Raw genomic sequence first — 12,864 nt, forward strand, 5'->3', positions numbered from 1 at the left:
TGCCTGGGTCATCTGTTAAAATCCTTTAGGTAAATACAATTAGGGTAATTCCTTGGAGATCACAGGAGAAAACCAAAGGGCATTCTGACTCAGCCCATAAAAAGCCCTGATAAATCAGATGTCACTTGACCTAGCCTGTTGTAAGGAGAACTAAGAAGAAACCATCTGGGAATTCAGGCATTCCTTGCATATATGACATCTTGATCATGGGAGGCCTTTTTTCCATTTCTCTAAATACAAATGTCCTTGAAGAATAAATACTACAGTGGATCCACACGAATGATATTCATACTGGGTGCAAAGGAGAGAGTGAGGACCTATGAGGACCAAGAAACTTTGATTATTTTGTTACCTGAACTAAATATCCTGTCTTTGATCTTTAGTTTAACTATTTGCAAAACAAGCATTAGATTAACTCTCCACTCCTTCTTAGTGCATTTAATACACATAAAGGCTACCTGAGGTCAGGTATTTAGATTAGAACCAATTATAGTTTGGTCCCCAGCTTATCTGATAATTCCAAAATTAACAGCCTCTGCCATGGGTGAATCAGCACTTTCTGATGAACTAGGTAAATAATATTAGTAGGTAGGAGATCTTATCAGAAGAGGAAGCCAATATATAAAGGTACTGACAGAACAGTGGGCAAATTAACCATAGCAGGGAGACTAGGTCCAGGGCTGTACAGGCTGGTAGAAAGATGATAAAGACTGTATAAGTAATTCTCACATTTTTGACCCACACTTCATAATGTAAAATGTAAGTGGAATTAATTATGATTAATTTCCTTTGTGTCATTTTTATACCCCCATCCATTTCAGAGTCTTTAATCTCTTCTAGTCCATGGATTCTTCTATTGCTATGTTTGCCATTGTGATTTAAACAAGCTGGACTGTCCTTCACCTGGATGAGATGCTCCAGGTTAATATATAATCATTAGGTGATTTATGTTTTCTATAATATCCAATGCAACTTTATCTTGATATCCATTGTTTTAGCACAATATGTGAATACAATCATTTTAGCATAGAATGTGTCACTATTACCAATAATATTATTCATATTTTTAATCTAGATCTGCCAAATGAATTACTTATTTCATGCTCTCTGTGTCAGTTTGAGCCAAGCCAATATTTTTAATTATTTAACACTCAACAAGTAACAACACTGGACCGCATAAATCTAAATCTTGTCATTCAGATGTGGTTTAGAGTTGTGTTCTAGCCCATCACTTGAGATCTTATTAAAAAGAGAAAATTATTGTGCTCTATCTCAGACTTGAGGCATGAGAACCTGTAGCTTTAAAAGAGCTAGTTTGTGTGCTTAACCAGTAGATTTTGAGTAGTCCTACACTTACCCACACTTACTACCTGGAAATATGTGGCATCATCTTCTTTGTTACTAATTCACTGCCAGGGTCCTTTAATAATACTGAAACACTCTCAGTGAATGCAAGGGTATCCTGGAAATTCTCTGAGCATCTTCTTGTGTTGTCGTTTCCATGGGGGAATTCGCTCCAGCTTTATCATCATTTCTGCTTCCTGGTGACTGTTTCTTACTTGAAATCAAGTTCTGATGTCATTTTCCAGGTCATTTCCAGACCCTACATCTCTTTCATCTCTATTACACTTTTAGATTCTTGCATCTTCAGTTTCTCTAGTTTTTTTCCTATGCATAAACATTTGGCGGCATATGATGATGCATGATCATGTGGACATTGCATGTGTTAATCATCCCTTCCTTTCATCACAAGTAACTGGGGAATAAAGAGGCTGTGAGAGTTGCACACTGGTCTGTGAGAGCAGGAGGATGGGTAGAAGGATGTCAAAAGGAAAGAAAGGAAACGGGAAAACAAGAAGATAACCTCCTTCATGGAAAATCTGAAATCACATTTTCTGCTTAGGACATTCTCAATCCAGTGGTGGCGTGTTGAAAAAGAGGAAGGAAACAATGTGGCGTAAAGGGTACTATACCTAGCACTTATGGACCAGATCTGATGAAGAGTTAGGCTGTATGAGTTTAAGGGTCAGTCGTCTGGACAAGTCACCTCACTTTTCCAATTTTCTGTCCCCCACAGCAAGTAGGATTGAATAATGTCTGCATTGCACAGCTGTCATGGCAGTTCAATGAAAAGATGCTCCCAAAAGCCTTTGTAAACTGCAGAGATATGAAACACTGAAGAAGCAAAGTCCAGTCTCCGACATCACAGCCCCTCACCAGCTCCACTCCAGGTGTCGCGTTTCATTTTCCACTTGATTTTAGAAGTCAAATATTTAGCTGTGCTAATGGGGTATTGGATCTTTTTATTATGGCCTCACTACACAGTGTGTGCAGCTTTGCCGAGATAATAAAAGATGTTAGACCTAGTCTCGCCACTGTTTAATGCAGAAATGCTATGGGAACACACCTGGGGTGCGACTTTGAATAGAATCAGTGGCAAAGTCATCCATGTCCCCAGCAGAGATAAAAGCATTAATATCCTATTTCACCCTCAGCCCACACTAGCATGGTGTTGATTAAAATTATTTTCTACAGCTTGACTTCTATTTTTTAAAGGAAATCTGTAAAGTCGTGTGTGCGTGTGTGTGTGTGTGTGTGTGTGTGTGTGTGTGTTTGTCTTCGTGTGTGTCTCTCCTAAAGGGGTGGGGAGAAAGAGAGAGAGAGAGAGAGAGAGAGAGAGAGAGAGAGAGACAGAGAGAGAGAGAGAGACAGAGAGAGAGAGAGAGAGAGACAGAGAGAGAGAAGGGAAAAGAAATATTTTTAAAACGAAGTTACATGTGAAGCCTCTGTTTGATATCTGGCTTTAGATCTAGTTTCAATGGCATATATTTCATGGTCCTATGGCTTATATGAGATCAGCAGGGTTTTATAAAGGGCCAAGGAATCCTTACCACATCATCTTCTCTACTACTATATATGTATCTGGATGCCTGTTGGCTCAAGTATGTTTTACCTGAGATAAAAGACAAAGCCTTTGCTGGTATGCCTTTGTGCTTAATGAGTAAATGAAAGGCTGACAATGTCAGGTCTCTGGGAATTTGAAAATACATGTAGAGGAGGTGTTGGAGGAGAATAGACACAGGTGGAAACTGCTGAAACTTATTTGTTAAGAGACGCATTATATGGTAGGAATTGTATGCCTAGAAAATATGTTTTCAATTGAGAATTATGGACTTAGGGCGGTAGATCTTCTATATGATCAGGAAAGAGAAAACATTAAAACCACCTGTGTTTGTGTTTAAGGCTGTGTCAAAGATGTGTGTGTGTGTGTGTGTGTGTGTGTGTGTGTGCGCGCGCGCATGCACGCACTCAAATAAGTGCATTTATTTCCATACATATTTATTATCACCTATGTGTTTGTGATATGATGATGGGTGCAAGATTATGGGTGAGATCATCAAGTATTTTCCAATATAAAACTCATTGTCTGTGGCAAACTTTGCAAATGTGACATCATTGGCAATTGGGCCTGATAATTCTTTATTATTAGGAGTTCCACTCTGCTGGGTAAAATACTTGAGGATTGCTGTGGTTTGTCCACCTAGTTACAGTGTTTTCTCGTTATGCCAACCAAATGTACCTATAGTCGTTACTTAATATCCATAATTAAAAATGACCATATGATGACATTTGTTAGCCTGTCAGGACATATGGCTATCAAATGAAATACTTAAAAGTTGGTTACATTTATGGCTATTTACTGTAGGACAGCAGGGCAGAGAGCTTAGTGAACAATTCAGATGAGGTGGGCTGACTGTTACAGATGAAGCATTAAGATCTCTAGGATGCACTGTGAAATGCAACAGGGAGGGTGGGGAAGACTTAGCTTGGCAGAGAAAGTGAACAAAAGTTGAGAGACAGAAACAAACACACTCACTCACTCACACACACACACACACACACACACACAGAAGGGGGGAGAAGAGAGCGCTAGCTCAAGAAGAAATTTCTGAAAACTGGGTCTTGGGAGGGACGAGAGAGAGAGCGAGCGAGAGAGAGAGAGAGAGAGAGAGAGAGAGAGAGAGAGAGAGAAGAGAGTGCTAGCTCAAGAAGAAATTTCTGAAAACTGGGTCTTGGGAGGGACGAGAGAGAGAGAGAGAGAGAGAGAGAGAGAGAGAGAGAGATCTTCACTTACTTAAAATTTGTCAATCTACTAGGAGGAGCATAAACCACATCCACATCTTTCAGGAATGGTATTCTGAAGTCCCTTTCTTCAATCTATAGAGGAGGAAATGAAAATTCAGAAACTTGAAAAGACTTGCATGCAATTCTCCAGTTATACCACAAAGAAGGGAAGATTTAAATCCTTGTCTGGCTTATCCCTAAGCACCTCTTCTTCCATGGGGACTAAATACAGGACTGCCTCTGTGGCCAAGCCAGTCCTCTCTTCCTAAAATTGCAGCTGATACATAGATCTTCACAAGGGTTCTTGCCATTTAGGTGCCCCTTTATTCTTTAGCCACATATCTAATATTGTCATTTTGGAATTTTGACTAAGCATTGAGCATACCAATATGACCAAATGCAATCTTTGCAGCTCCAAATAAAAACTAACCATGGAAGGAAGAGTACACATAGACATTTTCCAGTAATACAGGACACAGTGCTTTCAGAAACTGATGAACATTTAAGGTGAAATTATACCATCTAACTACATATGAGAATTAAGAGAGATATGATGGAAGACATACCTAAGCTAAATTGATTTAAAAAAACAAGTTATTCCGATGTGCTCTGTGTGTCAAGCATTTTGTTTCACACATTTTATCACCGTACAACTGAATGCTTAATATACTAGTGGAAAATACTAGAAGAGTTAAAACTGGTCAAGGTCTACGGATGATAAGTAGGAAGCTGAATTTGAGTGAACCAAATTACTTATGTCAGAAGATTCAAAGAACAGGAAATCTAGGCAAATAACTATTTTATTAGGTACTTCTATTTTCCAAAGATGACCTCAATACCTGAAAAAAATTACAGGAGGAAAAGTCAATTTTGGCTCCCAGTTTCAAGGCATTTTTGTCCACCATGGTGTGTGTGTATCATGGCAGAAGGAACAAATGGCAATTTGTTCATATCTTAGCAGCTGTGACACATGAAGAAAGCCAAGTACCCTCGTTTTGAATATTGCTTTCAAAAGAATGCCACTATTAGCTATGTTCCATCTCCTGAAGGTTTCAAAGGGTCTCAAAAATAGCACCATCAACTAGGACACAAGTGTTCGAAATATACGCAGCAGACATTTCAGACTGAAGCTACACAGTACATTAAGGTAGTAACATTAATGGAGACTGTTGTGGTTGGGAAAGATTTATGTGGGGATGGAGGATGCATGATAGTTCACATTGATTGTCAGCTTAGCTGCATCTGAACAGACTAAGAAGCAGACCTCTTTGAGAGCATTTTTAGGGAAAATGAGCAAAGATGAAAACACATTTAGAGTAACATCTTCTTTTGGTCCAGAGAGTAAAATCTGGGAGCAAGCAATTGCATGCGCCCGACTTTGCTTCTTTCTAGTGAGTGTGCCAGCCTGCGCTGTTGGGATGCCACTACTGACATTCTTTACTGGCATGAACCTCCACTTTTTTTGAGTTTCAAGATGGACTGAAAATGAATAAATCTTCAGAAATCCTCCATATTAACACATCCAGTTTTAAATTGCTACAGCATCCAGCATTACTGACTACTGGCCACCAGGTTCTAGGCCCCTCTATCATTACAAGTAGCCATTGTTGGGCTAGCTATCCACCAGTGGTAATATGTTGCTTTATTAAATGCCTCATAAAATATGCATGCATTACATATTTTTTTGCTCCATTGGAGATCCGTGCACAAAATAGGCTCCCATTATATAGAAGAAGCCCTTTATATGAGTTAGAGTTTTCTGCAGTAATCTTGAAAGAAGCAAACAAAAATTGGATCATGTGTATGATAAGGCCAGTTTTGAGCATGGAAAGATGGATGAGGGTTGAGTGAGGGGCTCTTGATGACCAGCTAAAGAGTGTTTGCAGTCTGTGCAAATATATTGGAGTTAAGGGAAACTCTCTTTGGCCTTTTTTCTACTGCCTGTCAATCAAACCTATTAAAATGGAAGCTTCTGAGTTTATTTGATTTCAGAAAAGGATATGTTCGTTATGTTTTCCTCCTCTTTCTCTCTTCATTTTCCCCGTGGACTACATATCATTGCATGCTATGGCCTGCAGGTTCTGTTTTCTCCAAGAAATGTGCATTTGGGGTTGCTGGGCCTGTAAAACATGAAATTAACCAGTGTCATATTTTTCACACCCTCCTCCCTGCTCACCCAGGAACCCAAATTAAATTTCACACTGAACAATCTGAGCAGCTGACATGCTCCACAGACAACAGGTGCAGGGTGTTGATGGCCTGAGGTCGATGTCTCTGTCATCAGACTGTGTCAGCTCTGCCACCTCTGCTTGATTTTCACATTTAGTTGAATTGAGACTTGGTCTTAAGCTGCTACAAACTCCTGTAGAACCAACAGGCCCTGCTCCCAAATACGTAAGTGCATAGCTATCTATAGTTGATAATCAACATCTCTGTCAGTTTGAAGACCAGGAAATGATAGACCAACTTAGCAAATTGGGAGTTCAGTGCTCTAAGCAGCAACTGAGGCCACACAGTGAGCTGCACAGTGTTCTGCAGATCAGAGGCTTTTGGTACACTGGACAACGCCTTGGGGTTCCTTTGGATATAAGGTTTATAAAGCAAAGAAAGTCCTAATTAAAGTCTGTCTTTTGAGGTCATCTCTTATAAGTGTGTGTGTGTGTGTGTGTGTGTGTGTGTGTGTGCGCGCGCGCGCGCGCACGCGTGCGTGCATGCAAGTGTGCGTGTGCACACGCATGTCCTTGGGCATGTATATAAAGGTGCATTGTTTGTGGATACTAAAGAACATGTATGGAGTTTACAGAAGAGAAGACTTACAAGAGTTGGTTCTCTTGGTCTATTATGTGGATTCTAACTGTCAGGCTTAATGGTGAGCATGTATTTGATCTATTTGATCACCAACTGCACTTCCTAAAACACATCTATTATAAGTTACCATTCATGCCAATTTGTACCTATGTTAATTGAGGCCAGGAGCTGGATTTGGTCCACACTGGGTCTCTACACAAAGTGGTGCTCTGAACCTAGCAGCTATGTATGCCGTGTTAAACACAGGATTTCAAGGATTGTTTCTGGGTTGTATCTTCCAGTGCCTTTAAAGTGATTTAAGAGTTTGCTGTTATGATAGTTAAGATGAGAGAATGCATCTGATAGGTGCTAATGAGCAACATTTCTCTCAGGATCTGTCTACATTTTTGTTGCTCAGCACAGTAAGCTGATAAACCTTGGAGCACAGGATGGCTCTAGGGAAGAAAAGAAGAGACGATGCCTAATGGTGAAGAATGAGCACACCAAAAGGCATTTTGGCAATTACTTAGTCCACAGTGTAATGTCTTCTACACTGTTCTTTCCAAAATACACTCTCCATTAATTTTGTGTCTCTTCTGAAACAATTAAAAAATAATTTCTAGGGCAGTTGTTTACATGGTCACATTTTAATATACAGTTTATGTATGAAAGAGATAGTTTAAAAGATTATCCTTTATAATATGGGCATTGTGCAATTAATGTAAGCCTTTCCTTGTGATGGAAGTTTTAGGTGACATGAAGGAACAACTGAGCCGCTCTGAAATTAAACAGATAGAAAATAAAAGATTATAGAGAGATAGACACACACACACACATGCACACAGGCACGCATGCATGCATACATACATATATGCATACACACAATGATGATGGATAGGTAATGTGGTGGTTTGATTACGTATGGATTCCACTGACTCATGTGTTTACAAGCTTGTTTATAGGGAGTGGCACTATTAGGGGATGTAATATTACTGCAGTAAGTGTGGCCTTTGCTGGAAGAAGTGTGTCTTCTGGAGGTGGACTTTGTAGTCTAATATATGCTCAAGCTACATCTACTGTTGTACATAATCTCCTTCTGTTGCCTTTGGATCAGGATGTAGAACTCTCAGCTCCTCCCACAGAATGTCAGCATGCATACTCCCATCCCATCTGCCATGATGATAATCAACTAAATCCCGGAAACTTTTATGTCAGCCTCAATTAAATGCTTTCCTTTATAAGAGTTGCCATGGCTATGGTGTCCCTTCACAGCAATGAAACTTTAACACAGGTAGGTATGATGGTAGTTATGATGATAGATATGATGGCAGGCAGGCAGGCTGGCAGGCAGGCAGACAGATAGACAGACAGAGACAAATTGATACAGAGACACATATGTGTGTGTGTTCCTCCATGTGTTTCTCTCTATGTGATCTCCCTCGGTATTTCTCTATGTGTATATTTTACAAGATCAAGTTAAATTTTCCTCCTCTTCCTCTTCTGCTTTTCTCTCTCTTCTACCCTGACAATAAAAAGAGCTCTATCACAAAATTGTTTCAAGAAAACCAAACCAAACAAACTTGAAGATAGGACAAGAACTAGAGGTATTTATGAAGTGGTATCTTTGTAATATTTGTGAAGTGGGATGACTGGCTGCAATCATGGAAGTTGTTACTACTAAGCTTTGGGCTGGGAGCTACTTCAGAACTAATGGTCCCTTTGCATTCATGAGCATGTGGCATAGGCTTCCCATGCCTTTGCTATGCTCTCAGAGAGGAACTCACATCTATAATATTCACAGACAGGCCTCCTGTGAACTCTAGGAGGCTGCATCTTGGAGCAGGGACAGGCCAGACCACATTTCTGCTGGAGGCTAACAAGATATATCAAATGCAGGTGACACTTGGGTCAGACAAGCACCTGCTCTTCTGGGGCCTGAGGCTTGCTTGCTAACATTGGGAGGAATTTGCTGCTAAGGTTTTCTTTAGAATAACTTGTGAAAGATTCCTTATAGACATTAAAAATTGGAATGTTTTTGAAATCCCCACAAGAAATCAATAAGTGCAGAATTCACCAGGGATGGGAGTGGAGGGAAGCGAGACTAAGATTAGACTATGAAAACTTCCATTATGGTTGAGAAGGAATTGAGAAGAATGGTGCATATTATCACTGTGGGCCACCTAAGACCTAATTTTGGGGTTCTTCCTAATTGTGCAGCTCCAATGATGCTCAGTTTCCTCACATATGACATATAAATTTAAAAAAGGAAAATACAGCTTCCCAGGGCAGAGCTGTTGCTGAGAGGTAAGTAACTTGCTGTGAAATCATGGCATAAGGACCACAATTCAGGGTCCCAGTACCTATTCTGGAGCTCTGTTTGCATGATGGCGCACTTGGCATCCCAGTGCTCAGTAAGCAGAGACAGCACAAATTCCTGAGGCAAACTGGCTGTCTTTATTAAAAGAATCAGTAAGCTACAGTTTCAAAGAGAGAAAGTATATCAACACTTAATGTCAAATTTCGCCCCCTGCCTGAGTTCACACCTGTAGGAGCATGTATTGGTGTATTCTAGTGAACAACAAAGTCATGCACACAAACATATAGCATAAACATTTCTTGTTGTATGCATGCCAAATAAATTAATACTATTTATGGTATTCTTTCTGCCTTAAGACATTTGTGTGATATAACATTTGCTAGGAGCCATGAGGGCACACTATTTCTCTGGCAGATAGGATTGTCATGAAGAAGGTAAGTCTGGTCACAACGAAATGCAAAACAGTGACACTGAGCAAGAGATTTGAGCATGGTGTCAGTTCCTAAGTATATGGGCATAATAAACCCAGAACGTTGATATAATAGAATGGCTATGGGAATGAGCACCAGAGCCCAGCTGCCAGGGTTTGAATCCCAGCTCCATTACTTGATAGCACTATAGCCTCAGATAAGTAATTTAATCTCTCTTTACTGCAATTTCCTCATTTATAAACTGGAGATAACAATAGTGCCTATCTCACAAGACTGCTACAAGTATTAAATGCATTAATATGTGTAAAAGGTTTGGAGAAATGCCTGGTACTTAGGAAGAACCTGATAAATGACAAGGATTCCCATGGTGCTTTGAGTAAGGATGAGACGAGATAACATTTTTAAATATGTGGTGGTACCCAACAGGTACACTAAAAGAATAGCGATTGCAGTCATCAGTACTGCTTCTAATAAAAAAAAGCAACAGAATCTCTTGTCTCTGAAGACATAAAACACTTTTTAAAAAGGCAGGTTCATTGCTAGGTCTTTCAGAAGCAACTTTTGGCTGCAACTTAACTCCATGTAACTTCCCTATTAAAATGAAAATCTGCAACTTATGTGAAAGTAAATCTAGTCTCTAGACTTCTTAAACTCCTCTTGCCTGATTTCTTTTCACTGTGTGCTGGTCCTCAGGATGCAGGGAGTGCATCTCTTCATGAACCTGAGTTTATAATGATATCATAGCCGCTGGTCTAAAATGCTGTCAGACTGGATAGCCTAAGAAAGAGGACTTTCACCACTTGTAAAGCATATTATATATAGTTATAACTTTCAAATGATACAGTGACCATGTAACACAAAAAGCAGTGTTTTCTTTTTATAGATGAGGTATTTAAAACTCAGTCAGTTAAAATTCTGTAGTTGCTACAACATACCAGATACATGAACTGCTCATTTGATGGCTTGTCTCACTTCCCTCACTTGTTATTTTTACTTTAATTTCAATTTTTAATTTATTCTTAGATTTTATACATAGAGTGTATCTTGATCATACCCACAAATAATTTCCCAACTCCCTCTGTATTCCCATCATATCTCCCTCTCCACTTCATGCCTGCCTTTATTTTGTTTATTAATTTATTCATTCATTGACTTATATAACTTAATGAGTTCAACTAGTGCTCTGTATGTATACAAGGGTGAGACGATTAACTGGGGCCTGAAGAAATGATCAGAGACCATCACCCAAAGAAAATGAACATTTCTCCTTGAGAAACTGCCAGTAAGTTCTCAGCTCGTGGCAAAGCCTCAGAAGCTCCTCATGTTTCTGTGTTGGAATATTTACCTCACTTTATCTTGTGTTGGTCTTATGTACATCACCACAGCTAGTCTGAGTCCCTGTGTGCAATAAAAATATTATATCCAAACCTTTTCCTTTATTTTTGGCTGTGTGTGTGTGTGTGTGTGTGTGTGTGTGTGTGTGTGTGTGTTAGAGAGAGAGAGAGAGAGAGAGAGAGGGAGAGAGAGAGAGAGAGAGAGAGAGAGAGAGAGAGAGAGAGAGAGAGAGAGAAGCTCACAAAGTAGCTCTATCTTGTGTGAAACCTATTACATAGATCAAGATAGCCTAAAAGTTGTGGCAATCTTCCTGTTTCGGCCTCCTGAGGTCTGAAATTACAGGCTTTTTATTTTTAAATATTTTACACGATGATTTAAATTGTAAAATACCTTTGAAAATACCTTTGAACTGAAATGTAGAAACAGACTAGTGTAGGAAAATTCTTAAGACTCATACGAATGGGCAAATAATCCTGAGTTGCCAGAGCAATAATGAGAAGCAAAGGTCTGGTGTCATCCCACCTATTTTCAAATTATACAACAGAGCCATAACAATAAAAGCAGCATGGTGCTTGTTCTTGTTTGATTTATATTGTTCTGATAAACATCACTGCCAAAAGAAAATTGCGAGATAGTTGACTAGTATTTAGGTAAGTTAGGACAGGAACTAAAGCCAAAAGCATGTAGCTAAAGTGTTCACTGACTCCTGCTTTCTTGCTCAGCTGGCTTTCTGATACAGGTCACGACCACCTGTCTAGGGAGAGCTCTTCCTGCAGTGTCCTGGACCTTGCTATATCAGTCAACAATCAAGGCAATTTCTCCTTCTAGTAAATCTCAGATCTCAATTTGAAAGTTGAAGCTTATTAGCACAGAATTAATAAAAACATACATTTAGTCCAACAGAATAAGATATGGAGCCCAGGGGAAAAATCTTATCAATTTACAGCCATAAAATTTTTGATACAATGTCAGACACATATTGGATAAAGACAGTTTTTTTTTGACAAATGATTTTAGTAAACCTAGATTTTCATTTGTTGAAGACACATTTTAATCCTTGTCACTCATCCTGTAAAAATATCAACTTAAAATGGATGAAACAGCCAAAACTTTTAAACTATTATGGGAAAATACCTTGTAAGTTGGAATAGAAAAGGGCTTTCTGATTAGGATTCCAAAAATTTAGAAACTATAGCAAGAACTGATCAGTAAGATTGTGCCAAATTCAATAGTTTCTCACAAAGAACAAACAAGAGAGAAGATGTACTTACATAATAGGAGAGAAGACTTCCTTGCTCCTGTTCCTGCTATTGTAGGGAATTATAAGTTAGAATATAAGACTAAAAAAAATGCTAAAACAAAAAATCCCAGTCCACTAAATAAATGAGCAGAAGCTGTGAACATACTGTTATCAAAAGAGATACAAATTGATAGTGAATACATGGAAAAATTTTGAGCATTGCTAACCATAAGGGAAATAGAAACTAAATTGCATATAATCTTACTACAGTGAAAATTACACATAGACAGTATGCAAAACCAAAATGCCCATGAGGACGTGGAGAAAATGGATCCCTTACATACTGTTGATGGGAATACAAGTTAGTCAGACATTTTGGAAATCAGTATATATGTTTTCAAGAAATTAATAATAAAATGAAAATATGAACCAATTATACCATTCCTAGATGTATATATGAAAAATTAATGTCAGCATACATAGAGATACCACCATACTTATGTTATCATAGCAGTATTCACTGCAGTTAAATGTCTATCAGAGGGTTAATGTAAGCAAAAAATGTGGCTCACATAAACAATTTAATTTTATTCCAATATAATGAAAAATCAAGAGAAGCTTTTTGCAAA

At 38.8% G+C, this 12,864-nt stretch overlaps 1 long non-coding RNA gene across 3 annotated transcripts in view; it reads left to right on the forward strand.

Moving 5' to 3' along the window:
- Positions 1-11,087, forward strand: part of LOC108350985 (uncharacterized) — a 53,483-nt gene extending 42,396 nt beyond the window's left edge. For all 3 annotated transcript variants that reach the window (XR_010051840.1, XR_001837976.3, XR_010051841.1), the window contains one exon: positions 2,078-11,087. This is a non-coding gene — a long non-coding RNA (uncharacterized LOC108350985). The remainder of the gene's footprint in view (positions 1-2,077) is intronic.
- The last annotated feature ends 1,777 nt before the right edge of the window (positions 11,088-12,864 follow it).

The sequence above is a fragment of the Rattus norvegicus genome, chromosome 5 (genome assembly GCF_036323735.1).
Source record: "Rattus norvegicus strain BN/NHsdMcwi chromosome 5, GRCr8, whole genome shotgun sequence".
Taxonomy (NCBI): Eukaryota; Metazoa; Chordata; class Mammalia; order Rodentia; family Muridae; genus Rattus; species Rattus norvegicus.